Here is a 6778-nt window from a genome sequence, read left to right on the forward strand (position 1 = left end):
TTCCAGAAAATGTGCTCGAGGGGGTCAATTTTTTTGGTATGCATTTGGAGTAGCCTGGATAAATTCCAGGGGGTGGGGTTGTTCTAAAGACTATGCTTTGTGCTGGAGTGCGGAATTGCTGAGTTATTGTACCAGGGCTACCCATGTCTTCAAAGCTCAATGTCTCCCTCCAAATTGAGGGGGTTTGTGTCTAGCTGGGAGTCATGTTGTTGCAAAGATACAGGGCTATTATTTGGTATGCATTTGGGGTAGCCTGGTTAAATTCCAGGGGGTTGGGGTTGTTGTAAAGTTTGATTTGTTTTCGCACTGTTATGCAGTTTTTTTGTGCTGTTTGCGTGCTGCATGCAAGCAATGACCCACTCTGCAGATAATGTTCCCAGTCAGCAAGCAGTTAAGTTGGTGGTTGTAGGACTTGGTTTTGTTGAACAGTGTTGGTTTAGATTGTTTTGGAGAGACCATTTGCAATGAAAAATTGGGTGAATTGGGGAAATGGCTTTGCAATCGGTGACGCTAACACTAAAAATTGCCCCTTAAAATGTCTTTTTCTCCAGACTAATGAGGAAAGCTTCACCTTTGTTACCTTCAAGACAGACGTTTCTATCAAATGGTAGCTCATGTATTCAAGAATCTCTTTCTGAGGTAAGATTTTACTTTTCAAGTAAGAAGGGGCATTAAATTACCAATCAGCGCGAGAGACTGACTTGTTTTAGTAGGCCGGTTTTCAAAAAATCAGGTATATATTCAAGATAAGAAAGAAAGTAGACAAAGAAATACAAAGTTATGTTTCTTTTCTTCGGCGTAGTATCAATATTAAACAGAAGTAAAGGAAATTCTAACTTTTGTACGTATTCAATAGAAGTTTACATAACTACTGATACCTATCTAACAAGAACGAAGAAGAATTGAAAATTTTTGCATTATTTACTTTGGTCATGTCATAAAGAGGGGGTTGGTGGTAGGCCGGCACGACTTTCATCACATTGAATATGCTATTACTTGTTCATTTTCTTTTCTCTCTAGCGGCAGGCTAGGCTTTGCAGGGTGGAGGATTTTTGGTGTTGAACGAATGCTCTATTTTTGCTACTTGTCTCATATTGGAGGGAGGGGGGCTGGAAGTCTGTATGTTTCCTGGATGATGATTTCATGCAGTATTTGGTTCTAACCTGATGGCGTGGCTAAATAACTTTTTAATAAAAGTTTTATTGCTAGTTTTGTCTGAAGTGCCAGGATCAACATAACTACACAGTAATTTTCAGGGAGTTGTAATAACTCCTCTAGTGGGGCTAATTTAACTCCTTACAGTGGAGTTATTTTTTGGGAGTTATTTTAACTCTAAAAAGGAGTTTAAAGAACTCTTTTTCAGGAGTAAAAATGACCCCAGATATTGAGGAGTTAAAATAACCCCCAAAAAGGAGTTATCCTGTACCTAAAATTGTTACTCCATTTTTGGAGTTATAATAACTCCCTAAAAATTACGGGGTACATGCAATAAAAGTAACCCCATTTCGGAATTATCTTAACTCCAGACTGGGAGTAAAAAGAACTCTTTTTCAGGAGTAAAAATGACCCCAAATTCGGACTTAAATTAGGAGTTAAAATAACCCCCAAAAAGGGGTTATTCTGTACCTAAGATTTTTACTCCATTTTTGGAGTTATAATAACTCCCTAAAAATTACGGGGTACATGCAGTACATGTAGCTTTTTTGTCTGTGAATGTAATAAGTTTCCAGCTATGCTTTGCCATCACACTGGACCCAGCTATTTCGTGTTGCTTGCAGGATGTTGATTTCTCACGGATAGTAACTTTACACGAGTTATGGAAATTGTAAGTTGTAATTTCTCCTTTGATTAACTGCTTATGAATTAGCTTAACCAAGTCTGTCTCTTCTTGAGCAGGCAAATCATGTTCAGTTGCACTAAATGAATAACCTTTAGAGGGTCTGGATTAAGGTGTGTGAATGGTGATGAGGGGGGGGGGGGGTGGGTAGAAATGTCATTTGTAAAATTTTGGCCAGTTATCATTTGTCTTTTTTGTCAGTTGTCAGATAAATGCTTTTTAATAACTAATTATGAAACTAATTTGTCTATTTATTGATAAGAAATCTTGCTGAAAAGGCATTATGCAATGGAAATTAAACCTTAAATCTGATGCAATAGTACCTTAATATTTATCCGTTTTGGTTTTGAATGCATTTCAAGTGGCTCTCCGTTTCTTAAGTCTTATGTAGCTCTCCTTCACACAACGTTTTTACTGGCCAGAATCCAGCATTTCCAACAATTTTAAAGCCAATCAAAATTTATACCTTCAGAATATTGCCGAGGAAGTAGGAAGATCGAAGGGCCTCTGCTCGCAGGGTAAGTGGGACGTAGATCGTAAAAAAGACAAAGACCGTATCTGAATCATGTCGATAAAAAAACTTACAATTGCTTTTATAACGTCCTCATTAGCAACCATCGTGTATGCTGGCGCGTTCTCAGAGGAGCGTAAATTTGAGATCATAGGTCATTTACAACAGATGGTACATGACACACATGGGTTTTAAAGTAAATCATCAACGAAATATGACCCCTAAGTGTCTGCCTGCTAAGATTAGTACACATATAAACGCATATTTGATCACGTTGTCTGACGAAAAGAGTGGGACAATGCTATTAATATAAAAGGCCTTAAAAATGGTTTTGTAGAAAATATAGGACAATCAGGTCCTTTGTTAGTTGTCAGTAAAACCCTATGGCAAATGTCAGTTGTCAGTTAACCCCATCCAGACCCTCCTTTTACTGAGCTGTTTAGTCATTGTAGTGTACAACCGTCCGCTCTAGGCTAAGCTTTGACGTTGTAAGCCTGATAATAGGGACTTTAAGATCGGGGACGCGACGACTTCTAGAACGCGGTGGCTGATAAAGGACTGGACCTGTAGAACGCCGTCGTTTGCGCGCGAAAAGTAAAGTTAAGATCTCCGTCGCGATGCAAGACGACGCGGCTGCAAACCGCTCTTTATCAGTGTGATTCTTCGGCAATTCTTTCGCAGAAATAGCCATGGTATCATTTAAGAAAGTCCAAGAAATTCTTTGTTTGTGCTTTGTTCGATAGCATTACCTCCACTTCTTCGTTGACGCTTCGGTTTGTCATCGCTTTCATCCGCTGATGAACCTCTTTTCTTCGTCTCTTACAGCTTCTCCATCGCTTTTAGTCTAACATTTTCCGCTTTAACCCGATCGTATTGACGTTTTTTGCTAGCTGTTCCCTGTGTTTCCTGTAATTCCGCTTCGCCACCTTCCTCCAAGGCGATGATCATATCCAATAGGTTTTCTAGTTCTGTTGGCTCATCGGGAGTTATCCCAGTTGCTTTTTCCTCCACTAGAAGTTTCTTCTTATGCTTGTAAACAAGGATTCCCACGTGATCTCGGACTGATCGCTTATCAACCCTGAATTTCGGCACGGTGAATTTGTTCAAGGTGTCTGCTGTTTTTCCCACATTCTGCTTCTTTGTGTTGACCCTTTCTTAGTTGTGTAGGGATTTACATTGACGACTTCTCTGCATAGAATGGCTTCATGATCACCAGTCCAAAACATTACTGAACTAAAGGGAAGCATAAAAACACACACAGTTTAATAAAATTAAATTAAATAATACAGGCTTAAAATTGGCTTTTAGCGGCAGATGAACGCAATAAATCGAGAATTGCAACGGTACAAGAGACGAGAAGAGTATGCAGAAGACTCCAGCATTCACTATTTGCAGTTTTAGCCCGTGACTTACTTGGAAGCCTCGCTCGAAGTCGAAGTCGAAGGCGCTGCCATTGTATAAGCTTCGTACACCTGAAAGAAATTTAAAAATAATCAAAATCCTTCCATCTCTGCGATCTAAAATGTCGCCAGAAATTACGTCCAATGATCCTAGAAGGCTGATTTTACATGTTTAGAGGAATATATTATCATTTAATTTACGCACAGGAACAAATATACTCACGTTTTATACAGAACGTCAAACACGCAAAACCCACGTTCTCGACGCGACGTGGTGACACCAGGACAACGGCTTGAGCATGCGCAACATGTCTCCTCTTTGAAAATTTACTTCCTGTCGCGTCTTACAGCCTTCGCGTCTCGGATCTTAAAGTCCCTAATAGGGAGCTCAAGACTCAAGGACGAGGACGAGGACTACGAGGACCACATTTGATTTTAAGTTTTCTCGCCTATGCTCTAAAAATATACACCCCGGAAAGCTTTATTGTACTTTTTTTCACCACAAAAGTTAGCACGCTTATTTCCGTTGAAGAAGGTAAAGCCCTCTCCCGATCGCTAAATGATAAAATTCCTAACATCTGATAACTTGTTCCCGCCACTACGACATTCTCGCTTGTCAGTAGCTAGTAGAATGACGACGGCTACCACATTTTCCCGCCAAAATGACGCTGGTTCACGCGTGCGCACCTACTTAGAAAATCTCGTTCTCGTAGTCGTCCTCGTCTTAGAATCTAAAGCTCTCTTATCTAAATCCTAACGAAGCGATGCCAGAGTCTGAAGCTTTATGACTTCCTCACACACAAAATGTTTTTTTTGTAAACAGTAAAAGTAAATCTTTATCTCAGCAGGGCCGTGACGGAAGGGGAAGCGGAAGCGGAAGCGGAAACCTGTTTTCTTGCAAACAAGTTCTATACTCATAACCTTTTCGCAGTGGGCAGGAAATTAAGGTTCTGACTTCATTCTGTCGCTCAGTTAAGAATCCAGAAATGGCAATGGCGCAGCTTTCTAGCTGGAATCAGAAAACCAATATGGATTTAAGGCCTGCGGTTTAGCGACGGTTCCAGTAGCACTGCAGAGCTTAACTGTCTGGCAATACAAGCTGCTCCTGCAGGGGCTTAACTGGGAACCAATTCCTTGGACTCTTGGACCACCGGAACAGAGTGTAAAACGATTTGCAATAGACACCGCGTGGTACAGGTTCGAAGGTGCGGCAGGGACAAGAATACCAACGTCATGATCACCTAAATACAAGTGTAAAACAAACGCACCCGGCTGGCTGAAGGGCGGGCACCTTAGTCTGGCATATGGTCAGGTTACAAGGAAAGCTTGTTTCCACCGGTCAAACTGTTGTTCTCTTTCCACCAACATCAAAGTAAAGAACTGTGGTTCCTATTACGTGCACCACCTCAAGAGCACTGGAGGTTGCTGGTAACGCTACTGTAGTACCGACAAAACAGGGAGCTCATCATCAACTTACAATGCGATCTTGTATTTGATCGACCTTCATTTTGAAATTAACTTTGCTTTGTAATGTTATTTAAGAAAAAAAAGGAATTATTTATTCTGTCCCTTAAATAGCAATGCCCCCTCCGCTATACGTTTCCTTCCAAACATGAACCATAACCTTAACGGTCATGAGTTGGAGGAAGAAAGGGGGGCGGGGGGTAGTATAAGAAAGGCCATATGCCAGAAACTATTCTTTCCAGCAGCTGTTTAGTTATTTTTGGGCACATTTTGGCAAACTTGGGGCACATTCAATTGCTACCTACGGTTACGGGATAAAACAGTAAAAAGTAAGACCCTTTTTCAGGCAAAGAAAAAGTGTTGGGAGGCTGTGATGCCTATGCTTAGCGGTATTACTTTTCAAGAGTGTATGTGTGTGTGAAGCCGGAACATCGACAGATCGTTGTGTTTACTGTTCCGTCTAAGTGCTTGTATATTGCTTCTTAGTCATTGATTTACCGGCTGGTTAAAATGTAAAAAAAAAAAAGCATATTATATCATTTTTTTCCTACCTCAAGCAAGCTTAGTTTTGACGTATTATCTTGTAAATTAATTATTATTGTCACTGAAGAGCCTTTTTTAGGGAGTGTCATTAAATTTTGTATTGTATTGTATTAGTTTCTGAACTATTTGTATGATATTAAATAGATTCAAAATAGGCCTATGACTGTATCCGGGGTGGGGACGAAAAAAGCTAAGAGGGCAAATCAAGCCTCCGTCCTCCGTCAACACTGCAACATTTTTTATTATTCGCACAGACGAGTAGTGCCTTTTAAAGCATTTTAATGTGCGATTTTCTTGTTTCGATTAACGTCTCCCTTTGTAGTAGCGCTATTCTAATTAAAACTTCACGATGAGACTGGACACCAGTTTATGCTTTTGGGTGACTGTTATAAAATTATTGACATTAAAATTGATAGTGCGCTGTAAAGTTATCTGTTTTGAATAGTTTTATAAATATGAGAGAATGTTGTTCAAATAATATCAACAGAAATTTGATGCAATAACCAAAGAAACGTTGATTCACACGTCTATAGCTCCCTATTTTGCCATGTAATTCTGGCTTGATAAGCAATGAGGAATTGCATGCATAAAACCGAGAACATTCCTTTACAATTTCCCGTCCTTGAAAGATGAGCTAATCTGCTTGTTTTTCCAGTAAAATCCTCTGTGTAGTTACATTCTGATAGAAAACCGCGAGCGTGTCAAAAGCTCGGTTGGCAAATGCCCGGCCACCGTGCGGCGCAAAATTTGCAATGCCCCACCCCGGGGACTAACAAGGTGGGCAACTGCCCCGCAGTAGCCGCGGAGGGGGAGAGGGGCTAAGCACAACTGGAATTGACTGATGTATCAGTCGTGCAAAACAAAGGCAAAGAAATGCCCAAAAATGTGCGCTGCACGTAAAAATTTGATTTTGTTGCCGTTCTCATTGCCGTCGCCGTTTAGCATTACACGATTTCATATTTTTGTTAATAAGTACCTAGTTCACGAGAGCCCGGCTAAATCTCTATATTAGGCTATTCACAG

The 6778-nt window shown here is 40.4% G+C and overlaps 1 long non-coding RNA gene across 1 annotated transcript; it reads left to right on the forward strand.

Moving 5' to 3' along the window:
- The first annotated feature begins 549 nt into the window (after positions 1-549).
- On the forward strand, positions 550-5725 carry LOC140945768 (uncharacterized). Its single transcript, XR_012166749.1, has 4 exons — positions 550-639; positions 1779-1825; positions 2310-2355; positions 4597-5725. It is a non-coding gene; the product is annotated as an uncharacterized lncRNA (long non-coding RNA).
- Positions 5726-6778: the final 1053 nt, after the last annotated feature.

The sequence above is a fragment of the Porites lutea genome, chromosome 8 (genome assembly GCF_958299795.1).
Source record: "Porites lutea chromosome 8, jaPorLute2.1, whole genome shotgun sequence".
Taxonomy (NCBI): Eukaryota; Metazoa; Cnidaria; class Anthozoa; order Scleractinia; family Poritidae; genus Porites; species Porites lutea.